This window comes from Perognathus longimembris, unplaced genomic scaffold, assembly GCF_023159225.1.
Source record: "Perognathus longimembris pacificus isolate PPM17 unplaced genomic scaffold, ASM2315922v1 HiC_scaffold_5849, whole genome shotgun sequence".
Taxonomy (NCBI): Eukaryota; Metazoa; Chordata; class Mammalia; order Rodentia; family Heteromyidae; genus Perognathus; species Perognathus longimembris.
The window spans coordinates 380,743-393,024 of NW_025961321.1; positions in this window are offsets into that span (position 1 = coordinate 380,743).

Sequence of the window (12,282 nt, forward strand, 5' to 3'; positions counted from 1 at the left end):
CCTTGAATTTGTCCTGTACAATTAAATAATCCTTATGTTTATTGTCACTAAAGCTAAGTTCTGGACAATTTCATGGGCATGTCTGAATTCAGACTCTATGCTGGATAATCCTGACCTGAGGCCTCTTGGTTAAATGCTTCTGTCCTCTTTGTATTCTTTCCAGTAATATTGCAGACCAGCTCTGCCAAAAGCTGTGCACTTGTGGATTCAGAATCTAAGCTTCAGTTGTGTTTTCCTACCAGAGGACAGACATAATCTGTAAGTGATGGAAAGGGTAAACCTGAAGGTATTGTCTCGATGAAAACCCATCTTGCTTCTGGAGCAAAAATTGTTCAAGAATCAAAATTTCCTTGGAAACTGAAGGTGGATATTGTTTAATACTGCAGTGGTCGAGAACACCAGGGATGTTCAGGATATTGATGAAAAGGATCCACATTGCATGAGAGTGGGCAGATGACCAGAAAGGACAGGCTCCATCAGATTTGTGTTTCTACAGAAAATGCTTATAAATGGGCTACAGAATTTTGGTCATGCTATCCTGAGTGTCTACAGACTTGTCCTTGTTGAAGGAAGAGCTGGTGAATCTGGAGAAGTTGACTTGGAAGTCATATACTGCTCGCTCTATTTGAGCAAGTAAGTGGGGTGGGCTGTCCTAAAATAGACCCAGTTCCCTTGACTTGGGCATGAGGGATGAGATTGAACCCAGGAGGTCCATCTCTGATCCAGCAATTTCTGCGGAGACAAATGGGTTTAGGCCCTCTTAAGGTCTGGGTTTAGTGTGCTTGCTGTCCTGCATTATTCCTAAATCTCATCTTGAGCTGGTGAGCAGGTTCTATTTCCATTCCCTAATTAGAAATGGTAGGCCGCTGCATACCTTGGGAATGGCACAGGTCAAGCTGGAAAGCAGAGTAGTATTTCACAAAACCGGTATGGAGCAACACAGTATCTAGATCTTCATGTGATCTAGGAAATAACAGGGGTGGTTTGGGAGACTGTTGACATCACTGAAACAGAATCACCCCTAAATCCATCAAAGCTGAAAATCAACCTACTATGTGTGATGAACACCTCTGTTCCTCTGGTTTGTACCAGACTTTTTTTTTTGCCTGCTTTTTATATTCAGAAAAGTAGCGGCAAGAAGCCAGAGGATGTGGCTGGATATCTGAAGTCATTTTTCCCCAGACTTTTTAAAACTAGAGATAAATTGGGCTTGTTGAGCATTTTCCTTTCACGTTCTTCCTCTCTGGGGTATGGCTACTGGCAGTCCTGGGTTATTGCTGTGGGGCACTTAGTAGTTTCTATGGAACTTCTTACCTGAAGAAGTCTACTGCTACCTAAGTGCACCCGGGAGCAGGACTGAGCGCAGCACCCTGGCTGAGGACTGAGCGCAGCACCCAGTGCAGGACTGAGCACAGCACCCAAGATTCTGATCCAATCCAGGCCTAGGACGAAGCGCAGCACCTGAGATCCTGATCTCATCCAGGCCCAGGACTAAGCGCAGCACCCAGGCCCAGGACTAAGCCCAGAACCCAGGCTCCTGATCGAATCCTGGCCCAGGACTCAGTGCAGCACCCAGGCTCCTGATCTAATCCAGGCCCAGGACTAAGCGCAGCACCTAGGATCCTGATCTACCCCGGGCCCAGTACTGAGTGCAGCACCCGATGGAATCCAGGCTCAGACAAAGCACAGCACTGAGGACCCTGAGCTAATAATTCAGGCCCAAGGACTGAGTGGAGGACCCGAGATCCTGATGTAATCCACGCTGGGGACTAAGCACAGCACCCAGGATCCTGATATAATAATTTGGGCCTAAGGACTAAGCGCAGCACCCAGGACTAGGACTGAGCGCAGCACCTGGGACGAGGACTAAGTGCAGCACCCGGGATCCTGATCAAATCCAGGATTAGAACAGAGCGCAGCACCCAGGACCAGAACTGAGCGCAGCACACAGCATGGGACTAAGTCCAACACCTGGGAGCCTGATAAATCCAGACTGAGGACTAAGCACAGCACCCAGGCCCAGGACTAAGCCCAGCACCTGTGATCCTGATGGAATCCAGGCCCAGTACAAAGCACAACACCCAGGATCCTGAGCTAATAATTCACACCCAAGGACTGAGTGCAGCACCTGGGATCCTGATCTAATCCAGGCTGAGGACTAAGCGCAGCACCCAGGATCCTGACCTAATAATTCGGGCTCAAGGACTAAGCGCAGCACCCAGGCCCAGGAATTAGCGCAGCACCCGGGATCCTGATCTAATCCAGACTGAGGACTGAGCACAGCACCCAAAGCAGAACTGAGTGCAGCACCTGGGATGAGGACTAAGCACAGCACCTGGGATCCTGATCTCATCCAGGCTGAGGACTGAGCGCAGCACCTGGGCTGAGGACTAAGCACAGCACCCGGGAGCAGGACTGAACGCAGCATCGAGGACAAGGACTGCGTGCAGCACCAAGGCCGAGGACTGAGCCCAGCACCCAGGCCCAGGACTACGCACAGCACATGGGATCCTCATCTCATCCAGGCCCAGGACTAAGTGCAGCACCCGGGCCCAGGACTAAGCCCAGAACCCAGGCTCCTGATCAAATCCAGGCCCAGGACTCATTGCAGCAGCCAGGATCCTGATCCAATCCAGGCCCAGGACAAAGTGCAGCACCCAGGATCCTGATCTAACCCAGGCCCAGGACTGAGTGCAGCACCCGGGATCCTGATCTAATAATCCACACCCAAGGACTAAGTGCAGCACCCAGCACAGGACTGAGCACAGCACCCAGGATCCTGATCTAATACAGGCCCAGGACTGAGCACAGCACCCAGGATCTTGATCTCATCCAGGCTGAGGACTGAGCACAGCACCCGGGATCCTGATCCAAAGCAGACTGAGGACTGAGTGCAGCACCTGGGACCAGGACTGAGCGCAGCATCGCGGAGCAGTACTCAGCACAACACCTGGGATCCTGATCGAATCCAGGGGAAGGACTGAGAACAGCCACCGGGAGCAGGACTGAACACAGGACCAGGGACGAGGACTGAGTGCAGCACCCAGGCTGAGGATTGAGTCCAGCTCCCGGGACCAGGACTCAGTGCAGCACCACTGAGGACTAAGTGCAGCACCCAGGACCAAGACTGAGCCCAGTACACAGAGCCTGATCTCATGCAGGCCAAGAACTGAGTGCAGCACCTGGGCCAAGGAATAAGCGCAGCCCTCAGCGTGGGACTAAGCCCAGCACCCGGGAGACTGATCTAATCCAGACTGAGGACTAAGCATAGCACCCAGGCCCAGGACTAAGCCCAGCACCTGTGATCCCGATGGAATCCAGGCCCAGGACAAAGCACAGCACCCAAGATCCTGAGCTAATAATTCAGGCCCAAGGACTGAGTGCAGGACCCGAGATCCTGATGTAATCCACACTGGGGACTAAGCACAGCACCCAGGATCCTGATATAATAATTCAGGCCCAAGGACAAAGAGCAGCACCCAGGACCAGGACTGAGCGCATCACCCGGATTCATGATTTAATCTAGACTGAGGACTGAGCTCAGGACTGGGGAGCAGGACTGAGTGCAGCACCCAGGACCAGGACTGAGCACAGCACCTGGGATGAGGATTAAGTGCAGCACCCGGGATCCTGATCTAATCCAGGATTAGAACTAAGCGCAGCACCCAGGACCAGTACTGAGCGCAGCACCCAGCATGGGACTAAGCCCAGCACCCGGGAGCCTGATCTAATCCAGACTGAGGACTAAGCACAGCACCCAGGCCCAGGACTAAGCCCAGCACCTGTGATCCTGATGGAATCCAGGCCCAGGACAAAGCACAACACCCAGGATCCTGAGCTAATAATTCACACCCAAGGACTAAGTGCAGCACCTGGGATCCTGATCTAATCCAGGCTGGGGACTAAGCACAGCACCCAGGATCCTGATCTAATAATTCGGGCTCAAGGACTAAGCGCAGCACCCAGGCCCGGGAATTAGCGCAGCACCCGGGATCCTGATCTAATGCAGACTAAAGACTGAGCGCAGCACCCGGGAGCAGAATTGAGCGCAGCACCTGGGACGAGGACTAAGCACAGCACCTGGGAGCAGGACTGAATGCAGCATCAAGGATGAGGACTAAGCCATGCACCCAGGCCCAGGACTAAGCACAGCACCTGGATCCTTATCTCATCCAGGCTTCTGATCGAATCCAGGCCCAGGACTAAGCCCAAAAGCAGGGCGTATAATCTAATCCAGACTGAGGACTGAGTGCAGCTCCCGGGATCCTGATCTAATCCAGGCTGAGGACTGAGCGCAGCACCAGGGATCTTGTTCTCATCCAGGCTGAGGACTGAGCGCAGCACCCAGGCCCAGGACTAAGCCCAGCACCTGTGATCCCAATGGAATCCAGACCCAGGACAAAGCACAGCACCCAGGATCCTGAGCTAATAATTCAGGCCCAAGGACTGAGTGCAGCACCCGAGATCCTGATGTAATCCACACTGGGGACTAAGCGCAGCACCCAGGATCCTGATCTAATAATATGGCCCAAGGACTAAGCGCAGCACCCAGGACAGGACTGAGCGCAGCACCCGGGATCGTGATCAAATCCAGACTGAGTACTGAGCGCAGCACTAGGGAGCAGGACTGAGCGCAGAACCCAGGACCAGGATAGAGCACAGCACCTGGGATGAGGACTAAGTGCAGCACCCGGGATCCTGATCTAATCCAGGATTAGGACTGAGCGCAGCACACAGGACCAGAACTCAGCGCAGCACCCAGTGTGGGACTACGCCCAGCACCCGGGAGCCTGATCTAATCCAGACTGCGGTCTAAGCGCAGCACCCAGGCCCAGGACTAAGCCCAGCACCTGTGATCCTGGTTGAATCCAGGCCCAGGACAAAGCACAGCACCCAGGATCCTGAGCTAATCATTCAGACCCAAGGACTAAGTGAAGCACCTGGGATCCTGATCTAATCCAGGCTGGGGACTAAGTGCAGCACCCATGATCCTGACTAATTATTCGGGCCCAAGGACTAAGCGCAGCACCCTGGACCAGGACTGAGTGCAGCACCCGGAATCGTGATTTAATCTAGACTGAGGAATGAGCGCAGCACCAGGAAGCAGGACTGAGCGCAGCACCTGGGATGAGGACTAAGTGCAGCACCCGGGATCCTGATCTAATCCAGGATTAGAACAGAGCGCAGCACCCAGGACCATTACTGAATGCAGCACCCATCGTGGGACTAAGCCCAGCACCCGGGACCCTGATAAATCCAGACTAAGGACTAAGGGCAGCACCCAGGCCCAGGACTAAGCCCAGCACCTGTGATCCTGATGGAATCCAGGCCCAGGACAAAGCACAACACCCAGGATCCTGATCTAATAATTCGGGCTCAAGGACTAAGCGCAGCACCCAGGATCAGGGCTGAGCGCAGCACCCGGGATCGTGATTTAATCCATACTAAGGACTGAGAGCAGCACCAAGGAGCAGGACTGAGCACAGCACCCAGGCCCAGGACTAAGCCCAGCACCTGTGATCTGATCCTGATGGAATCCAGGCCTAGGACAAAGCACAGCACCCAGGATCCTGAGCTAATAATTCAGGCTCAAGGACTAAGCGCAGCACCCAGGCCCAGGACTGGGCGCAGCACCTGGGATCCTGATCTCATCCAGGCTGAGGACTGAGCACAGCACTCAGAAGCAGAACTGAGCACAGCACTTGGGACGAGGACTAAGAAAAGCACCCGGGATCCTGATCTCATCCAGGCCAAGGACTGAGCAGAGCACCTGGGCTGAGGACTAAGCACAGCACCTGGGAGCAGGACTGAATGCAGCATTGAGGTCGAGGACTGAGCCCAGCACCCAGGCCCAGGACTAAGCGAGAACCCAGGCTCCTTATCTCATCCAGGCCCAGGACTAAGCCCAGCACCCAGGCCCAGGTCTAAGCACAGCACCTAGGATAGTGATCTCATCCAGGCTCCTGATCAAATCCAGGCCCAGCACAAAGCCCAACACCCTGGCTCCTGATCTAATCCAGACTGAGGACTGAGCACAGCACCCGGGATCCTGTTCTCATCCAGGCTGAGGACTGAGCGCAGCACCCAGCGCGGGACTAAACCCAGCACCCAGGAGGCTTACCTAATCCAGACTGAGGACTAAGCGCAGCACTCAGGCCCAGGACTAAGCCCAGCACCTGTGATCCCGATGGAATCCAGGCCCAGGACAAAGCACAGCACCCAGGATTCTGAGCTAATAGTTCAGACCCAAGGACTGAGTGCAGTACCTGAGATCCTGATGTAATCCACGCTGGGGATTAAGTGCAGCACCCAGGATCCTGATCTAATAATTCGGGCCCAAGGACTAAGCGCAGCACCCAGGACCAGGACTGAGCGCAACACCCGGGATCATGATTTAATCCATACTAAGGACTGAGAGCAGCACCAAGGAGCAGGACTGAGCGCAGCACCCAGGACCAGGACTGAGCGCAGCACCTGGGATTAGGACTAAGTGCAGTACCCTGGATCCTGATCTAATCCAGGATTAGGACAGAGTACAGAACCCAGGATGAGAACTGAGTGCAGGACACAGCGTGGGACTAATCCCAGCACCCGGGAGCCTGATAAATCCAGACTGAGGACTGAGTGCAGCACCCAGGCCCAGGACTTAGTGCTGCACCCGGGATCCTGATCTAATCCAGACTGAGGACTGAGCGCAGCACCCGGAGGCTGAACTGAGCACAGCACCTGGGACGAAGACTAAGCACAGCACCCGGGATCCTAATCTCATCCAGGCTGAGGACTGAGCGCAGCACCTGGGCTGAGGACTAAGCACAGCACCTGGGAGCAGGACTGAACGCAGCATTGAGGACGAGGACTGTGCGTAGCACCAAGGCCAAGGACTGAGCCCAGCACCCAGGCCCAGGACTATGCACAGCACCAGGGATCCTGGTCTCATCCATGCCCAGGACTAAGCGCAGCACCCAGGCACAGGACTAAGCCCAGAACCCAGGGTCCTGATCAAATCCAGGCCCAGGATTCAGTGCAGCACCCCGGCTCCTGATCTGATCCAGGCCCAGGACTAAGCACAGCACCCAGGCTCCTGATCTAACCCAGGCCCAGGACTGAGTGCAGCAATCAGCGTGGGACTAAGCACATCACCTGGAATCCTGATCTCATCCAGGCTGAGGACTGAGCACAGCACCCGGGATCCTGATCGAATGCAGACTGAGGACTGAGCACAGCACCCGGAACCAGGACTGAGTGCAGCATCCCAGAGCAGTATTCAGCCCAGCCCCCTGGATCCTGATTGAATCCAGGAGGAGGACTGAGCACAGCACCCAGCGTAGGACTAAGCACAGCACCTGGGAGTAGGACTGAGCACAGGACCAGGGATGAGGACTGGGTGCAGCACCCAGGCCGAGGACTGAGTGCAGCACCCGGGACCAGGACTCAGTGCAGCACCCGGGATCCTGATCTCATCCAGACTGAGGACTAAGTGCAGCAACCAGGACCAGGACTGAGCCCAGTACCCGGGAGCCTAATCTCTGCCATCCAGGCCAAGGACTGAGCACTACACCCAGGCCAAGGACTGAGCGCAGCACCCAGCACAGGACTAAGTGTAGCACCTGGGATCCTGATCTAATCCAGACTGAGGACTGAGCACAGCACCCTGGAGCAGGACTGAGCACAGCACCGGGGAGCCTCATCTCATCCAGGCCCAGGACTCAGCGCAGCACCCAGCACAGGACTAAGTGCAGCACCTGGGATCCTGATCTAATAAAGACTGAGGACTGAGCACAGCACCCTGGAGCAGGACTGAGCACAGCACCGGGGAGCCTCACCTCATCCAGGCCCAGGACTCAGCGCAGCACCCGGGATCCTGATCGAATCCAGGCCCAGGGCTGAGCGCCGCACACGGGATCCTGATCAAATCCAGGCCTGATACTAAGCGCAGCACTCAGGCCCAGGACTAAGTGAAGCACCCGGGATCCTGATCTAATCCAGGATTAGGACTGAGCACAGCACCCGGGACCAGGATTGAGCGCAGTACCCAGCATGGGACTAAGCCCAGCACCCGGGAGACTAATCTAATCCAGACTGAGGACTAAGTGCAGCACCCAGGACCAGGACTGAGCCCTGTACCCGGGAGCCTGATCTCTGCCATCCAGGCCAAGGACTGAGCACTACACCCAGGCCAAGGACTGAGCGCAGCACCCAGCACAGGACTAAGTGCAGCACCTGGGATCCTGATCTAATCCAGACTGAGGACTGAGCACAGCACCCTGGAGCAGGACTGAGCACAGCACCGGGGAGCCTCATCTCATCCAGGCCCAGGACTCAGCGCAGCACCCAGCACAGGACTAAGTGCAGCACCTGGGATCCTGATCTAATCCAGACTGAGGACTGAGCACAGCACCCTGGAGCAGGACTGAGCACAGCACCGGGGAGCCTCATCTCATCCAGGCCCAGGACTCAGCGCAGCACCCGGGATCCTGATCGAATCCAGGCCCAGGGCTGAGCGCAGCACACGGGATCCTGATCAAATCCAGGCCTGATACTAAGCGCAGCACTCAGGCCCAGGACTAAGTGAAGCACCCGGGATCCTGATCTAATCCAGGATTAGGACTGAGCACAGCACCCGGGACCAGGATTGAGCGCAGTACAGAGCATGGGACTAAGCCCAGCACCCGGGAGACTAATCTAATCCAGACTGAGGACTAAGTGCAGCACCCAGGACCAGGACTGAGCCCAGTACCCGGGAGCCTGATCTCTGCCATCCAGGCCAAGGACTGAGCGCTGCACCCGGGCCAAGGACTGAGCACAGCACCCAACACAGGACTAAGTGCAGCACCTGGGATCCTGATCTAATCCAGACTGAGGACTGAGCACAGAACCCGGGAGCAGGACTGAGCACAGCACCCGGGAGCCTCATCTCATCCAGGCCCAGGACTCAGCGCAGCACCCAGGATCCTGATCGAATCCAGGCCCAGGGCTGAGCGCAGCACACGGGATCCTGATCAAATCCAGGCCTGGGACTAAGCGCAGCACCCAGGCCCAGGACTAAGTGCAGCACCCGGGATCCTGATCTAATCCAGGATTAGGACTGAGCGCAGCACCCGGGACCAGGATTGAGCACAGTACCCAGCGTGGGACTAAGCCCAGCACCCGGGAGACTAATCTAATCCAGACTGAGGACTAAGCGCAGCACCCAGGCACAGGACTAAGCCCAGCACCTGTGATCCTGGTTGAATCCAGGCCCAGGACAAAGCACAGCACCCAGGATCCTAAGCTAGTAATTCAGGCCCAAGGACTGAGTGCAGCATCCGGGATCCTGATCTAATCCAGGCTGGGGACTAAGCGCAGCACCCAGGTCCAGGACTGAGTGCAGCACCCCGGATCCTGATCTAATCCAGACTGAGGACTGAGCGAAGCACCCGAAAGCAGCACTGAGCGCAGCATCTGGGATGAGGACTAAGCGCAGCACCCAGGATCCTGATCTCATCTAGGCCGTGGACTGAGCACAGCAACTGGGCTGAGGACCAAGCACAGCACCTGGGAGCAGGCCTGAGCGCAGCATCGAGGACGAGGACTGCGCACAGCACCAAGGCTGAGTACTGAGCCCAGCACTCAGGCTCAGGACTAAGCACAGCACCTGGAATCCTGATCTCATCCAGGCCCTGGACTAAGCACAGCACCCAGGCCCAGGACTAAGCCCAGAGCCCAGGCTCCTGATCGAATCCAGGTCCAGGACTAAGCCCAGCACCCAGGCCCAGGTCTAAGCATAGCACCTGGGATCCTGATCTCATCCAGGCTCCTGATCAAATCTCGTCCATGGATTAAGCTCAACACCCGGGCTCCTGATCTAATCCAGACTGAGAACTGAGTGCAGCACCCTGGATTCTGATCTCATCCAGGCTGAGGACTGAGCACAGGACCCAAGCCCAAGTCTAAGCACAGCACCCGTGATCCTGATCTACTCCAAGCTGCAGCACTAAGTGCAGCACCCAGGATCCTGAGCTAATCCAGGTTGAGGACTCAGCTCACACTGGACTAAGCACAGCACGCAGGCCGCAGGACTAAGACCAGCACACAGGATCCTGATCTCATCCAGGCTCAGCACTTAGTGTAGCACCCAGGCTCCTGATTGAATCCAGGCCAGGAGTAAGTGCAGCACCGAGACCCAGGACTAAGTACAGCACCCAGGCCGACATCCAGACCCAATGCCCAGGCCCCTGATCTCATCCAGGCTCCCGATCTCATCCAGGCCCAGGACTAAGCACAGCACCCTGGATGAGGACTAAGCGCAGCACCAAGTCCCACATCCAGATCCAAAAGCCCAGGCTCCTGATCTAATCCAGGCCCAGGACTAAGCACAGCACCCGGGCCCAGATCCAGGCATGACCACCTGACCCCTGACCCCCGACCCCTGACCCCCCCAGAGTGAACCCACCTGTACTCCAGCACCACACCAGTGCCATGCCCGTAATACGCTGTGTGTCTGGCCGCTCAGCCTGCAGACACGAGGTTCCCCCGTGTGACCCCTGACCCCGGCCGGGGTCACGACTCCTGACCACACCTTCCCCGGGTCAGGGAGGGGTCACAGGCCCCTGAATCCCCCCCTTCCCGTCCCCAAATGCCTGTGTGGAGGATGGGGGGATTGATGGGGTGGGCGACAGGGTGGGGGGGGTCACGGGGTCATGGGAGTCACGGGTCAAGGTTCACAGGGGCCTTGCCTGGAGAGCATATGGCGAGCGTTGTCCTTCTCCGCCATCTTCCCTGGGACCAGGTTGTCTACCGCCTGTGTGGGGGGTGACGGACCTGGGGGTAGCAAGCACCAGTACCCCCACAGGTGGATGGAGCTGGAGAGTACCAAGCACCAGTACCACATGGTGGATGGATGGAGCTGGGGGTACCAAGCACCAGTTCCCTATGGTGGATCAAGCTGGGGGAACCAAGCACCAGTACCTTATGGTGGATGGAGCTGGAGGGAACCAAGCACCAGTACCCCAAGGGTGGATGGAGCTGGGGCATACCCAGCACCAGTACCCCACGGGTGGATGGGTAGAGCTAGGGGGTACCAAGCACCAGTACCCTACGGTGGATGGGCAGAGCTGGGGGAACCAAACACCAGTACCCCATGGGTGGATGGAGCTGGGGGAACCAAGCACCAGTACCCATGGGTGGACGGGCAGAGCTGGGGGGTACTAAGCACCAGTACCCATGGGTGGATGGGCAGAGCTGGGGGTACTAAGCACCAGTACGCCATGGGTGGATGGGCAGAGCTGGGGGTACTAAGCCCTCAGACGGACGGACAGACAGTGGCGGGGGGTGGTCGTCTCCCCCGCACCACAAAGGTGTCGGCGCCGATGACCAGGTCCGGAGCCTGGAGATCCTGTGGGAAGTGAGGGAGGGGGTCATGGGAGGGGTCACGGGAGGGGTCATGGGAGCTGACATGGGAGGGGTCATGTTTGGAGTCATGGTAAGGGTCATGGGAAGGGTCAGGGGAGAGAGGGGATGGGGAGGGTGAGGTGGGGGGATGGATGGATGCGTAACTTGCCCCCTCCCCCAGGGCGCCCGGAAGTGGCCATGGAAAATCGGAAGTGGCCCTGTTCTGGAGAACTGCGTGCCTCGGTTTACAAAATCGACCACCCGTGACTCAGTTTCCCCCCCATGACTCAGTTTCCCACCCGGCCCCGCCCTCCGCCCCCATGTGCCTCAATTTACCACGCCACCCAGGATCTCCTGGCACCGCGGGGAGCCGCTTGACAGCACCATGCGCCGCCCGCACAGCAGACAATCCAGCACTGGCAGCAGCGCCATCCTTGCCGACCAGAAGTCCTGCATCACAGAGTTTAAACCCTGCAGGGAACAATGAGTGACACCCACGACCAGGCCTCCAATGCACACTTCTGGTACCCGGCCGGAAGTCCCACCCCCGCCAGAAGTCCCGGCCCGTGGCGGGCGGTGGGGAGGGGGGCCCCACGGGAGGGACCGGGAAGCGATGCGTGGCCCTTTCGACCCACTTCCGGTGCCAAACCGGAAGTCCCGCCTACCATTGAACATGGAAGGAAGTCCCACCTCATGGAAGGCGAGGCCCTGGGAGAGCTCAGCAAGTGCTATGTCACTGTTCATGGGCACTTCTGGTACCCGACAGGAAGTCCTGCCTCCAGGCGAATGGGGCAGGAAGTCCCGCTTCACTACTGCTGGGCCTGGAGAACACGCAGCGGCCGTGGCATCCCCTCTCGGGGCCTATCAGGCCTCCCGGGCCTCATTTCTGGTGCCAGGCAGGAAGTCCGGCCC